The sequence below is a fragment of the Ictalurus punctatus genome, chromosome 3, assembly GCF_001660625.3.
Source record: "Ictalurus punctatus breed USDA103 chromosome 3, Coco_2.0, whole genome shotgun sequence".
NCBI classification, from domain to species: domain Eukaryota; kingdom Metazoa; phylum Chordata; class Actinopteri; order Siluriformes; family Ictaluridae; genus Ictalurus; species Ictalurus punctatus.
The window spans coordinates 26,652,187-26,667,921 of record NC_030418.2 but is presented as its reverse complement, the minus strand read 5'-3'; the positions used below and the strand labels follow the sequence as shown (position 1 = coordinate 26,667,921).

Sequence of the window (15,735 nt, the reverse complement as noted above, 5' to 3'; positions counted from 1 at the left end):
ACCTTTCGATTGACACTGAAAAACAGCAGAAGAAAGATACATAGGGTTCCTGCTCACCTGCGTGAACATTCCATAGACCTGCTGCAGGGAGGCATGAGGACTGCAGATGTGGCCAGAGCAATAAACTACAATGTCTGTAATGTAAGACGCCTAAGACAGCGCTACAGGGAGACAGGAAGGACAGTTGATTGTCCCTGCTGTGGAAAATTACATGTAACCATGTGTCCCCCCAGATGTGATTGAGAAATTGTCAATGCCTTGGTGGAAGAGTGGAGTAACATCTCACAGCAAGAACTGACAAATCTGGTTCAGTCCATGAGGATGAGATGTACTGTAGTACTTACAGGAGTCATATCATGATTTTTAATGTTTTCCTTTTCCTTCAGTGTGCAATGTATCTGTTTGTGCATGTATAAGATCTGCAAAGTCACAAAGTCTCTCCAAAGGGATTTATTCTATCTAACAGAGAACACTGCTCCAGACCTGCCTAAAACACCTCGATCGAAGTTCAGATTTACTTCCGCAAACTTGTACGTCACTACGTGAACTATCAGCATAATCCCGCACGAAGAAATAAGGAGAGGCGTCGGTAAATTCAGGTGCCATGTCGCGGAGATGCTGTGTGTTTCGGTGTGAAAGCAAAACCCTTTGTTTGGCCTTCCAAAAAGGACGAAATTAGGAATCGGTGGTTACTGATTATTTGTGACCGTGTTCCTGAGCAGTACAACCCGAACATTTGCTTGTGCACAGCGCATTTTTATGGGGACAGCTTAGTGCACCTGGGAGAGTACACTGCAGGCTACACACAAAAGGTACTCCTGATAAGTGGGGCGAATCCCTCTTTGCTCAGACAGTCTTGTGCTTTTGAATCAGAACCTGTAAATGTGTTTGATTATTTTATGAGGTATCTGCTATTGACTGTTCAAATGCGGAGTTTTGTATTGTGGCTCAGTTGTAGACCTCTGCTAACGTGCTAGCTAAAGTTTGCTCAGTTTTGTAAGTGTTTGTTTGTATGTTGGTGGCTGACAGAGACGTTGATCATAGCTGTTGTGATTGTATCTTGAAACGGTTTATGTCAATTGAATCACAAGAATCTTAGCTTTCCAACGATATAACGCACAAATTCCTGTGTACACACAGAATCTGTGTACATAGCATAGCACTTAACAACGCGGCATCGTATCTGAAAGGTAAGAGAGTTACAAAATAAAAACACCTCTGTGAAACATTCTGCTCAAGTTGTGTTCCGTTCTGCTCAAGTTTGATCGTCCACGTTTTCGGAATCTGACTCAGGCTCGAACTGATACGGTAAATGTTCTTAATACCTTAATACCTAGGAGCCTAGAATTGCTTTAGAAGCCTTGGAGGCTAAAGCTAAGCCAAGGGGCATTACATTTCAGACACATGCAAGTCTTTCAGCCAATCACAATGCAATGCGTCAGCTGGCCAATCAGAGAACTCTGGTCTTTTCGGAAGGGACGGCTTTGGAGAAATCGGAGCAGCCTGGGAATAGAGGTACTGCAACAATGTACAGTATGTGACAAATTAAAGCATGTGAAACATTAAAGCATGTTAACTTATTCTGTTACACCCAATAAGCAAAATGATGAACGTTTAAAAATGTTTAAAAATCATGATATGACTACTTTAAAGCAGCTGGTGGCCACACCAGATAAGTTTTTTTGCTGAGTATATATTAAAGTATTTATTCTAAAAAAAAAATTGCAGTATTTTACCAAATATGCGTTGCACTGCAGAAAAGATTGATGTTGAGAACGGCGTGTTAGTTTTGATCCCTTTATTAGTGTTCTAGGTATCAAGAGTCACAGATACACTGATATTCTCAGACTAAATAGGTAGAAAAACTGAGAATTCCATTTCTAAAAATACGGCAGTCCTCATGGTAATTTATTATGGCTGATGCAAGAGCTTTGTTTGTGGTAGACACCTCGACAGCATTCGTGTAAACAGGAAGTACTCATAAGTGTGCACAGCTTATTAGTGTAATTAGCCCATGGTGCTGTTAGATGGAATGATCAGCAGATGTGGATTTTCAAATTTTAATTGGGCTTCTTTTTAAATGTCATCTCCATGCTGGCATGTCTTTACTTTGTCTGAGTTTTTGAACAGGTACTGTTTTTTTTAAATTTATTTTATTTTTTTTGCTTTTTTTTAACACTCTTTCCACCTCTGGCCTCATGGTCCTCAGAGGTTTGTGGGACAATGTGAATATGACTCAGCTTCCAAAACACATCACTTTCATTTTGCTCAAATGTGAATGGGTTTCATTAAGCCAGCAGGTGCGAGGGTGGCGAGTTCACACACTCCACATTTGCTTAAATGCAGCTCTTATGGCTAGAATGTCAACAGCGCCAAGTTGCTTGCATAATTTAATAGATTCAGACTGGCGCTGTTAAATTTTGTTTTGAGGTTAAAAAGAGAAGACAGTGCTCAGCATTGAGAGACAAAAAGATTTAGAACACGAAACAAAAACAGCCATGACACTTTTTTTTTTTCCTCTAAGTGACAGGTTTTTGAGGACAGGAAATGTCATAAAGGTGCTGTATGAGTGTATTTGGGACGACAAAATGTTAAAACTCCAAACAATTCCAATAATTGCACCATTTTAAGTACAGAATCGAGTGATTTCAAAACAACAAACTTGACAAAAAAAAAATATCTCGAACCTTACAAATGTCCTTACAAAAGACATTACTGCTGTTAGCACTGTTACTTGTCATGGCTTAAAATTCATAAACAGGTTTCATAAATATAAACCAGGGAAGAATGCTTGTGCTGTCAGAGTTTTTGTTTAAGCCTATTGGTTTTATTTTATTTATTTATTTATTTGTAACGATTAGTCTTATGAGCAATTCTATGGACTGTATTCAGAGTTCGTGACTTAAGAGTTAGTTTATGTAGGTGCTAAAGTTGATTTTCTAAGCAGAGTTTAGAGTTTGCCAGGTTTGTTTTTTGAGTAAACCTGTCACAGATGTTTTTTTTTTTTTTTTTTTAAAGTTATCTCTTTTTAATAGCATTTAGACCACAAAATTGGGGACAGAGGCAAATAATTCTTTTTGCAACTGTTTGTGTATGTGTGTGTGTGTGTGTGTGTGTGTGTGTGTGTATATATATATATATATATATATATATATATATATATATATATATATATATATATATATATATATATATATATATAAAATATATATAATAGACAATGGCAGACATTTGATTAAAATTCTAATAGATGCAAATGTTTTAAACATTTCCGTCTTCATTATTAACAGCTTAATGTGTATTATTTGAGCAGTTTTGTTACCGGTAACGAAGTTGAACTTTTGATATACTGTATATATGCTCTCACTGGCCACTGTAGTCTGAACACTTGTACCCCTGCTCATTCATGCAAATATTCAATCAACTATGTGGCAGCAGCGCAATGTAGAAAATCATGCAGATACCGGTCAGGATGGAAAATCTCAGTGATTCTGACCATGGCATGGCTGTGAAATATTTCAGGCACTGATTTCCTGGCATTTCCATGCAAAAGAGTCTTTAGAGGTTACACAGAATGGTGGAAAAAAGTGACCAGTGAGCAGTAGTTCTGCAGCAGTTATATGCCTTGTCGATGCAAGAGGTCAGAGGAGAATGGCCAGACTGGTTCAAGCTGATAGGAAGGCTTCAGTAACTGTTTACAATTGTGGTGAGCAGAAAAGCATCACAGAATTTACAACATGTCAAACCTTGGATGGGCTACAACAGCAGAAGACAATATCCGGTTCTGCTCCTGTCAGCCAAGAACTGGAATCTAAGGTTACAGTGGGAACAGGGTCAGGAAAACTGGACAGTTGAAGACTGGAAAAACACTGCCTGGTCTTAATTATTGCTGTGACCTGCAGATGGTACCGTCAGAATTTGGTGTCAACAGCATGGGCCATGCTTGCAGTGTGTCAACACTTCAGACTGGTGCTGATGGTGTAATGGCGAGGAGAATATTTTCTTGGTACACACCAGAGCCCTTAATACCAATCGAGCACATTTGAACACCTCTGCATGTGTGTATTTCTGGTGGCCGTGTTCATCCCTTTAGGCCACAGTTTACCCATTTTATATTGCCTATGTCAACCACGGTACTGCGCCATGTAACAAAGCACAAGTCATCTCAAACTCAAATTGAGTTCAGTATGCTTCAGTGGCCTCCCTAGTCACCGGATCTGAGTCCAGTAGAGGATCTTTGGGATGTGGTAGAATGGGTGGTTCACCACATGAAAATGAAGCTGACAAAAGTGCATGAATTATGTGATGCAATTATGTCAACATGGACCAGAATCCCAAAGGAAAGTTTCCAACATCTTATGGAATCCATACAACAAAGAATTGAGGCTGGTCTGAGAGAAACGGATGTGTAGGATGTGTACTGCCTACACAGTTTCGGTACGGTGTTTAATATTAAAGTGGAAATGATGGAAAGCTGGATGGAAAAGATGGACAGCTGTTCAGTATGTCTTAGCAAAATCCTTGAGGCCCTCATCAGAGTCATGCTGTTTGCAGTTGGCACTGCCTTGGTATCTCAGACCGAGGAACAGCTACAGAGTCTCGTGGACATGTGAAGACTTCAATCTGACCATCAGTGTGAAGATGACAAATGTGATGAGCCAGTGCATTGAACAACCACCAGTAATTTCTCATGTACTGGAGGTGGTACACGAGTTTACCAACTTCAGTTCCTGGACTCTCTATACCTGGCAAGAAAGGAGATTCGGCTCTTTCCACCTGCTCAGATGACATATTCTTGGCATCAAGAGCACCAATATTGAGGTCCATTCCCGCTTCCAATCTTACAGCCTCTTCACATTGCTCAGACAATGTTGACTCAGATGGCTTGGATATGTTCACTGCATGGGATGGGAGAATTCCAAAGGACCTGCTGTATGGTGAGCTAGCTTCCAGAAAGAGAGCACAAAGGCTGCCCACTTCAAATATGCTTGTAAAAGAGATTTGAATTTACTGGATGTTGAGAAGTGGCAGGAGCTAGTCAGCAATCGTGACCTATTGAAGAGGGTCTATTAGAAGGAGAGGCCGAACTAAGGTGAGCTGAAGATGAAACACTCACTTGGTGGAAGAACAGCCAGATGATGCTTCAAATGCTGCAGGTGCAACTGACGTTCCTGTATGGGCCTCACACAGAAGACGCTGTTGTAGGGTCACCTGTTACAGTCAGTACATTTACATGGACAAAAATATTCTGATATTAACCCGATTAAGATAATATTCTGATTAAGAAATTACCATGTAAACAGCGACTATCAACAAGAGAGCACAGATGCGTCCGAAGCCGCATACTTACTCATATTGTTGGTGAAATACACATATTTCTATGTACTGTATAGTAGGCAAGTATGCGGTTTTGGATACAGCCCGCGGCTTCAAACAGACAAATAATTAACTGCACTTGAAGATTTCGTAAAATTAAAAATGAAACACCCAAAACTGTATACGGTACCATAACGAAGACGAACTGTATGTTGATAAGTGAAATTCTGGAGGGAACGTCGGACGGAGTGGCGTGGGAACATAATGACGTGTGCCGTTAATCGATCTCTGTTATATAACATGTAAAACCTGAACATGAAAGGAGTATTCTAAAAGCAACTCATGGAAACACCTTAATCAGAATATTGTCTTATTCAGAATAAGGTCAATAATTAGATTGTTGTTGACTATGTAAATGTAGTCATTGTTTCCGGGCCCAGATCCATGGTCTTCTGAGACTGACGAATGCCAAAAGCTGCTAAATCAGCTGCTACTCTAATGACCAGCATTCATCACCCTACTGCCCTGCTCAGCAGAATTCAAACAACTAAATCATGAGTTAAACCACATGAACATCCAGCAAAAGACCAGTCTACAGTGTGGTAAAAAGTATCAAGAATAGCATGCATTCTCCGTAGTAGTTTAACAGTCTAAGCATTCGCTGTATCATTAGGAAATCATGAGTTTGGTTCTTGATGGTGTCACAGCCATCTGTGGCTGGGAATCCAAGAGAGCGTAATTGGACCTGCTCTCTGGGTGCGAGGAATAGCATGCTTCTCTCCCCCATTGAGCGGGCATCTGTTAGCTCATGTATATGGAAAAATTCCCCAAATACGTTCACCAATTTGTAAAGATTTGATTACCTGGCTTTACATGTTTCAGAAGATGCTCGTGTACACTTTAACTCTCGCAGCTTGATGGCTGTTGTCCAATAGGCCAGAACTAGCTGATGGATGGGAATCGACAACAGTTCAGTTGGAAAACACTGGGGGGAAAGTAGCATGATAAGAATATTGATTATTTGAGAGAAAGAAAAAGCCGAGGGGTATGAAAAAATTATTGAATAATAATCATAGAACTTAATTTTCTAATACACAGTGGTAGTATATTAACACTTTTTCAGTGGCACTGAAAGAATGAAACGAATATGTTCAAATACTTTTTAAATGCACTTGTTAAGAGGATTGCTTTTAACCTTCTGTAGTTTATCAAAACATGGTGTGTACTTTCAAAAGTGAGATACACTGCTTAAAATTTCTTATGGCTCATTATGAGAGATGATTTCAGAGTATGTATACCAGAGTAGCATGATGGTGTAACTATTTGATTTAATGTCTTCATTAGAGTATATCAAACCAAGGGTGGATAAATCTGTAGCCCCGGCTACTACTTGTTGTTGTTGTTGTTGCTGTTGTTGCTGTTGTTTTCTGCTGTACACTGTACTGTGTACTGGCTTAGTGGTTAGTACGTTCGCCTCACACGTCCAGGGTCGGGGGTTCGATTCCCTCCACTACTCTGTGTGCAGAGTTTGCATATTCTCCCCATGCTGTGGTGGTTTCCTCTGGATACTCTGGTTTCCTCCCCCAGTCCAAAGACATGCATGGTAATGGTAGGCTGATTGGCATGTCCAAAGTGTCCGTAGACTATGAATGGGTGTGTGAATGTGATTTGTACCCTGCGATGGATTGGCACCCCGTCCAGGGTGTACCCGGCCTTGTGCCTGATGCTCCATGGGATAGGCTCCAGGTTCCCCACGAGCCAGTGGGATAAGCGGTATAGAAAATGGATGGAATTGGGTTCAGGAAAGCTATAGACTAAAGCACAATAACTACATGATATAAGAAAATACTCTGTATTTTAGAAAGCTTAAAAGTGTTTTTATTCCAAATTTAAACATAATCTTCTGTTTTTTAATGTTTAAAAAAAAATCTTCTGTTTAACAGTCCTGTTAAAACTATCCATGTTCGGCAAGACACAGAGAGAAATTATTGCTCATTGTCAATTCCACGAGTAATAGAACTATCATGGCTGATCCATATCAAATCCAGGGCCTCCTTTAAATTTTACCTTCCAATATCTTCTGGGGATCAAGCGAGATAAAATGTGGGGAGAAAAAACAACCATGGTTTTATTTTTTTTATAAATATTATCAGGTCCTTGCTTTCATCCCACAGATGTTGTCATCTTGTCTTTTCACCCAGAACACCTGACTTTAGAAGGCAGTGCAGCGTGTGTAAAATGTATTATGGATGTAGAGCAAATGGGAGAGTTTGTGGTCTAGGCTTTATGTTCTCTCTTTTGAACACTTTGATGCACATCGAAGCACCCATGTGTTAAAAATCATCAAAAGAAGAAATTCAAAAGAGAGCTTCAATCCTGAATGTAATCTGATTGCTGGTGGTGCTTTTCATTGACGTACCTACTGCCGTGGTATTTTCTGTTTCAGATTCTATAGTATAAGATGCACTTAAAAACTGAATTAAAAAAGTGTGTAAACAGTATATATCTAGTCATACACAAAATTCAATTTAATAAGATGCAGTGGTGTCTCAATACATTATTCTGTACAGCAATAGTAAGCACCGTCTGAATATGTGCCTTAGGTTGCCGTTTTCAAAATTATAAAAGGGCACTAAACGAAACTTGATAAAGACCCAGTGTAGTGTGTCGCAATACAGAGGAGACACAATGTAGTGTGCCATAGCAGCATGAAACGAAACAAAAGCTGTGCTTTATAATGTAATAAAGCTAAACATGGCTAATAAAACATTCTTAATCCCAAATAATGATTCTTTAGCCCAGATTGAATCGATCATGAAAGGCTGTCGTAATGTGGTGAGACACTTTGCTCTGTGTGTGTGTTTGTGTTGCTTCTTGTTTTTAATCTTCGTTTCCTCAACCAGTTCATACAGGATCTCACTGAGGGCTTTTTTGTGATGGTTGTCAGCAAAAATGCTCGATTTTTCTGCAGGTTTTTTTTTTTTAAATTTGCAATGCAATTTGAGGATTTTTTTGTGCTTTTTTTTTTGCAGAAAACTACTTGAATTAGCGAAGTTGCAATTGCACGAAATTGTTTTGCACGGTCTTTGGCAGTGTTGTTGTTTGGTAAATAAAAGCATTTAGCTGTACTCCTGTTCCACGCATGTGAATCAAAGAGGGCTTTGACTGAATGTATGTTGTGATGACCTCACATGACACGTCTTGGTCCAAATCTGCAGAAAATCTGCGATAATTCTTTTAAATTGCAAGCTTCTCTGAATATTGTGGCGTTTGCTTGATTTTTGTTTTAATTTCTGCGTTTGCAAAATTGTAAGATCCTGGAGGGACTGATCAACCACCAAAAAGGGTGATATCGGTGCAGATGTGTGGATGTGTTTTTTGGTATTTGCGCCGGTGTGGGATGCAGTGGCAGATTTGGCACACTGTAAAGTTTCCTCTCGCCACTCGTTGACAGTCAGCTTGGTAACTTGACAGGAAATCGAAGCACTCCCACACACCAAAGCTTGAAGATTTTTGGGAAGTTCCTGCTTGCTGCTTTTTTCACAAGCCAATATGATAGTAATATAATTTGGCTTTTTGTACTGTTGCATAATTATTATTTTTTTTTAATACTGGACAGCTTCTTTTGTTCTCGTTTTAGTGACTGCTTATCTGCAGTGCTAGTACTTTCTAAAGTGACAGAATAAAGCATACCAGCTAGAGTGTATAATCACATGATGGCAGCTTTAATGCAGACGTGTCAATATACTGTAAAATACTTGAGTTGCAGGACTTGGTGACTGTGAAAAATGTTATTTAAATGGGAAGTGGAAAGAGTCAGCGAATAAGTTTATTTTCGCTCTTTTAATAGCAGTGTGCATGTTACAAACAGTGTGTAGACTGTTCTTAATCTTTAGTAAAGTCCAGTTTTGGGTTTTTCATAATATTAGTTAATGATGCTCATGGGAAGACACATCCAGAGTATGAAATCTAAGGGCATAACCAGCCAAAAAAGCTGCTACAGGGTGCTAGCTTCTAATGACTGGAACAGCACTGTGCCCCTGTTTCTTGTCAAGGGGAGGACTGCGCACACACTTTAGCATGTTATGCTGAGAACATAAACAGTAGGTCCTAAAGGCAGCTGAGCCTGTAGTGCCACTATTAAAACACATTACAATGCTGAACAGAAAACTCTTAGCACAGCAATGTGGCTAGAACTGGTCAGCATTTCATATTACATGTGTATTGATCACATTGGAGATCTCTACCTTTGTGTAACATTATTGACTGCATTGGATTATTCAGAGACCATAACTAAGGTTAACAAACTAAGTTAAGATGTGTATTATTTGACTTTTGTTTAAATGTGAACTAAATCCACCTACATTTACTAATGTTTATTTAATCCATGATTAACAATAAGACCACATAAATCATAGAAAATTAAATGGCAGGATGTAACTAAATGATTATATTAGGCTTATTGTTTTTTCAAAAAAAAAAAAGTTCATATATGTTAGATACTTTTGTTAATGTTTTGAAGCTGAGGTTTATTAAGTTTGTTCATGCTCACTAATGTGTTAAGTAAGGAATGAAACATGCCGGACCATGCTGTGGTATGGAAATAATCCTCGCATGGTAGGGCTGCACGATTATGGCCAAAATGATTATCACGATTATTTTTGATCAATATTGAGATCACGATTATTCATTGATTTTAGGGAGAACATATTTTTATTGCACTTTCACATTTAAATAAAGAGACTGCTGCTTTCACCTCCATGTTGTGCTACATTCCTGCTAATGTAGAAATCTTTGCATCAAATTAGACTGGTCCTTAATGTGCATCATCTCGTAGAAGCAAAATATAAATAAAATTGTACCCAGGATATAGGATAAGTAAAAATAATTACGCCATCATCCAAATGAAAATATGCAATCAAATGAAAACAATTCAGGCCTATGCAGAAAAGGCAATAACAGTGTTTACAGTAGGAGAGATGCAGCCAGATCATCCAATAGAGCGGCACAGGGATGACGTCATTTTGTACCCTAACCCGGAAGTTAGCATCACACCGGTTCCCTCGACAAAAACCCAATAGGATTTTCACATAGGCTTTTGGATATCGTAAAAAAATAAGGTCCGAGATCAACAAAAATTTACAATACTAACACATTTTGTCCATCAAGATAATTTTCACACATGAACACATTTATGAAGCTTGAAGCCTAAATACAAACTGCAGAAATAAACATCTAACCGTATGTTATAAACGAATAATACCACAGTCGCTCGACTTCAACGTCACCATAAACAAGCTTCCGTGAGCTTTTTCAAACTAATATTTACATATTTATATTACAAAATATAAATATATTTATTTCTATAAAAAATTGCTCTGTGGATGAGTCTTCATCCATGGTGGTTTTTGGGTTTTTTTGGGACTTGTGCACAGCATACCTGAAACAGTTTATCTGCTAAGACTTTTCCTGTTCAGCGTGATGACATTTAAAGTCCCCGACAACCTCTGTAGTCCCATTTAGCAACTTGTTAGCAACCGCCTTTTTCAATACACATAAAAGCTTTATAAAAGTGTACTTTGTCATGGAATAAAACATGAAAATATTTTGAGCTTGAGTTTCCCACAGACCTTATTTCAGGGTTTTAACCAAAATCCCATTAAAAACACAGATGGACTTCGGGACGATGGAACCGGAAGGGCTAAAATGCAAACTCGTTTCCGAGTTTTGGCGTACAAAATGACGTCATCCCTGCTCCACTCCATGGTGACTCGCTGTAAGTTTAGGAAACGCTCGATTTGATCTGCAGCGGAGTTTTCTTTTAGCGGAGGACGAACTTTAAACATCAGTATCGCAATCGATCATGTTCATGTAATCGTGGGCAGTCAAAATCGTAATCGAGATCAATATTCAATTAATCGTGCAGCCCTAACGCAGGGGTGGTGTGAAGTGGAACGATGTGAAACAGCTTGTTTTCACATAACTGGGCTGGAGTTTGCCAATGATTACAATGTTTAATTTATTACTGAAAAAACCACAAGATTTTTACCACCTACGTTAAAGTCGTTCACTCACCAGCATCTCCTTTTCTTTCTCCCTCTCTCTATCTCTGTCTCTTTTTTAAAAAAAAAAAAACCCACACAGCTTGTCATTTTACAGAGAAACAAGAAAGTGTAAACTTCTCTGTCCTGAAGACTTTTGCATGCTGGGAAACATTACAAAGCACCTTGACTCTTGACACCTTGACAGCGCTTACCCCTTGCCTGAATTTAGATAAACGCCTCTTAACAAAAACCTCACTATTTCAATGATTGTGCATTTTTCTTTGTTAAACTACACGGTAGTTTTAAAATCCATTTATCATTAGTCTTAGGTTATAGGGCACATCCGCCATACTAATCACTTTCGTTGTAATGCTCTGTCCTGAAGATGCCAACCCATGGCGGAAAACTAACTGACTGTTCCAAAGTGCTGACATCCTCGACTGCTTCCATAAAAGTTTAATAAAAATCTCCTTACAGAAAACTTCACCTTATCAGCAGATCTATTTTTTCTTTGTTGAATGATATGTTATATGTATATATTATTTATATATTATATTATGTATGTGCGTGTGTGTATGTGTATATACATTTAAAGAGAAATGAGTAACATTTTATTATTAATATGATTTCACGTTACCAGTTGTCTCCTCCATCATTTATAGACACACATGGCCTGTACAGATACGAAAGCTTATCTCTGTGCAGCTCTGATTAATTGTGCCTGGATTGTTTTCTGTCTCTATTCCACTAATACAGGCAGAGTGCTGTACACGCGTTGTCACCGTTGATGAATGATCACTCTTTCCCCTTTGGATTTGTAAAAAGGTCATCATTGGCACACAGTCATGCCACTTCTCTGCACCTTGTTTAATTTGGCTTCAATAAAAAGCAATTATCTGATCGGCCTAAAGGCATAGAGGGCATTTCCTGGGGTGAACCTTTGTTTTGCCAAGTGTTAATGGAAATAATTGTAAGCTCTGCCTTAGCAGATTTAAGTAGAGAGAAACACTGGAGATGGTTATCAGCATGTCATATGGAAATATTTGACTTTCCAGTTATACAAATGTTTATATTTTCTTAATCCAGCATTCATTAAAGTTACTAAATTTGATAATCAAGCATTATGACCTAAACGTTAGCTTTTAATGCATAAGCATTATTATTTGGTTCATCTGAAGTGGTTGATTTTCAATTCGATGTTGTGAGAATAAACATGTAGAGTCATGTGAAAAAATTAGTACACCCCTGGAAATTGTTGGCTTTTTTTGACATATTTGGACAAGCCAACATTTGAGCCTCTTTGAAACAGTGCCTATTAATAAAGCTGATACACTCTATCAAATAACACACAAAATTTACATTTTGTAGTACTTTTCACAATTTAAATGAACAAAAAACAAATCAGTCACATGGACGTAAGTACACCCCTACATTTATCACACCTTCAAATCCATATAATTCGAATCAGGTGTTGAAGTTTGGGTGCCAGTGATTAGAACCTGTTTAGGGAGTGCAGGTGGAACCGGTCTTATTTATACCCCTCTCATATCTAGTGCCTGGTGTTCCTTTTGTTATTGAGGTGTGTGGTGTCATCATGCCAAGATCTAAAGGGATCTGTAAGGCCTTCAGAAAAAAGGTTGTGGATGCCTATGAGTCTGGCAAGGGATTTAAAAAGATCCCTTTATTTATATCAACTTTATTAATATTTGCTTGTCTAAATATGTCAAAAAAGCCAACAGTTTCCATGGAGTGTACTTATTTTTTTCACATGAATGTACTTTCCTTTCCATTTGTCTTTAAACATTCTGTTTGCATAGTCGACTTTCTTTTAACATTTCCAGTTCACTAGACCAGACCAGAGAGGGTAATTTAAATGAAAAAGTCGGTGAAAGGTTATAAAAACTTTTCTCTTTCTGACCCAGTGTTTCTAGCCCTGTAGCTAGTCTCCATTGCAATGAGCTGCCTTTAGTCAAATCATTTACATAAATGTACGTGTTTGGCTGCAACAGAGGATCTGCTTCAGAAATCCCATAATTCGTATTTAGAAAACTGGAGTCGCTGAACTATTGCCAGGTTTTTTAACATGTATTTATCAGCTCTGCTATGCTATTATATCTAATATTTAGGTCGGTCCACTGAAATAATATCAGTTATAATATCTCTAAATTGCCATAAGAAAAAATAAGCTATAAATCTGGGATGCTCAGTCAGTTTCCGTCCTGGAGGGTTGGAGTCCAGCACAGTTTGATCATTTCCCTTCTCTAATACACCCACTAACTCTGCTAATTAACGAGTAATTACTTGCTGAGTTAAATCATGTGTCTTTTAAGCAGGGAAGTCATCAAACTTTGCTTTATGCTGACCCTACAGGACTGGATTTGGACACCCCGATTTAAAGTTGTTTTTTTTTTCAAACGTGACAAACATCCTACAAAGTCGTTAACTTTGGTCGATAGATTTCTGATGATGTTTTCAAGCTGGCTTTTCAGGTATTTATTAAGCAGACTCTTCTTAAATCCCTCCAAGAACTAGTTTTTCTGTCTGAGATATTTCACTGTGAATGGAGCTTACAATACAGTTAGACCCAGGTGTGAGCTGGCACATTTATAAAATCACTGTTGCGTGTTTGTGTAATAAAAATAAAAAATAATAATTCAGTCCACAGTTAGACGTTGCCAAATGACATCTAATTGTTTTGTGTATAGCGAATGAAATATGTAATGAATTAAGCATGACATATTTCTGACACTAAGCATGTATATTCTACATTGCTTTATTCTAATGCTGGTGCTATTTAGAGGAAAAGATCTGAATGTGTATGTGTGAGCCCATTAGCCTCGCTTGTGTCGGGCAAAACCCAAATGCATGCAAGGTGATTTAGCATGAAAGGGGTTTTGTAATTATCCACACACTATTATGTCGCTAATTATTTTATTACACCATTAAGTCATTTCGGTCACACTTTGTGTTTACTAGGAGATTATAGGAGCACATTTTCAATTTGATAGCAGCCATGTGTAGCCTGTAGAGTGACGATGTAAATTAAACATGCAGAATAGCATTAGCAATTCAGCAACAGTATAAATACCATATGCTCTCTGTGGATATCAGCGATATACTTTGATTTGACCTATATTCAGTTCATTTCAATTTATTTGTATAGTGCTTTTAACAATAGACATTTTTACAGAAATCTGTATGTGGATTTAGATGCACAGTGAGCAAGTCAAAAGGGGACAGTGACAAGGAATGACACCCTTAGAGTTATAAGTTCCAGAAAAAACATAGAAACACAAATTTGTTTAATGATTTTATTAATCGTACAAATGGTTTGCAGAGATATTTATTTTTATAACAAATCTATTAAATTGTGATTTATATATTGGGTGTATACACTCACCGATGACTGTTTGTACAGTTGAATATTGGAAAGAAAAACACAGCTGTCCACTTTCTGTGGATCTGTGCCAACTATAGCCTCACATCTCTGTTCTTGGCTGACAGGTGTAGATAATACTAAGTAATCATGTTTCTGATTTAAAAAAACAAACAAACAAACAAGCAAACCAAAAAACGTCTGACCGGCAGAGATAGAGGTTCTCCAAAAAGGCCAGAGCAACCTACCAACTGATTTCCTGCACATCTACAGCATAATTACTCTCACAATTGACGACTGACCTGTATATACTTTATGAGCTGTGCTGTGTATGTGTTATGTTAATCACAGACACATAAGCATTTGCAACGGTCATAAAATGTTTCAAGGTACTCAATCCCAAAATCCTCCTCCAAAGCCAAATTGTGGGCGTGGTCTCTTTCAGGATAACCCCACCCCCATGCAGAGGGCACTAGAGCTCACTGAATGGATTGATGAGAATGAAAATTATGTAAATCATGTACTATGGCCTTCACAGTTACCAGATTTCAACGCAATTAAAGATCTACGAGAGATTTTGGATCTATGTGTTTTATAGTGCACTCCAACACAATCATCAAAACACTAATTGGGGAAATATCCTTTGGAAAAGTGATGTTCATCCATCTGACTTGTAGAATCTATGCCGAGGAACATATAAGCTTGTCTGGTGGCTAGTTGTGGTCCAATACCTTACTAACACACTTTATTTTGGAGTCAGCTTCAATATCTGTCATTATAAACATAATTTTTATTATAATGATTACTAAGATTTAGTAGTAGCATTATTTTCCTATGATGTCTTTGGTTCTAAGTTAGGTCTGACCTTGTTAAGTGTGTTTCAAGAATAATAATAAATACATTTGGGGCAGAAAGAACTTCATGTATGAAACTAAATCTATGAGGAACATTTTTCTCTTGTTTAGTTTACAGAACATCTTTGCAGTTTGCATTTACAGC

At 38.0% G+C, this 15,735-nt stretch overlaps 1 protein-coding gene across 1 annotated transcript in view; it reads left to right on the top strand.

The window, feature by feature from the left end:
• Positions 1–15,735, top strand: part of tspan15 (tetraspanin 15) — a gene marked incomplete at its 5' end in the record, with an annotated part of 44,424 nt that overhangs the window by 2,606 nt on the left and 26,083 nt on the right. The window lies entirely within an intron of this gene.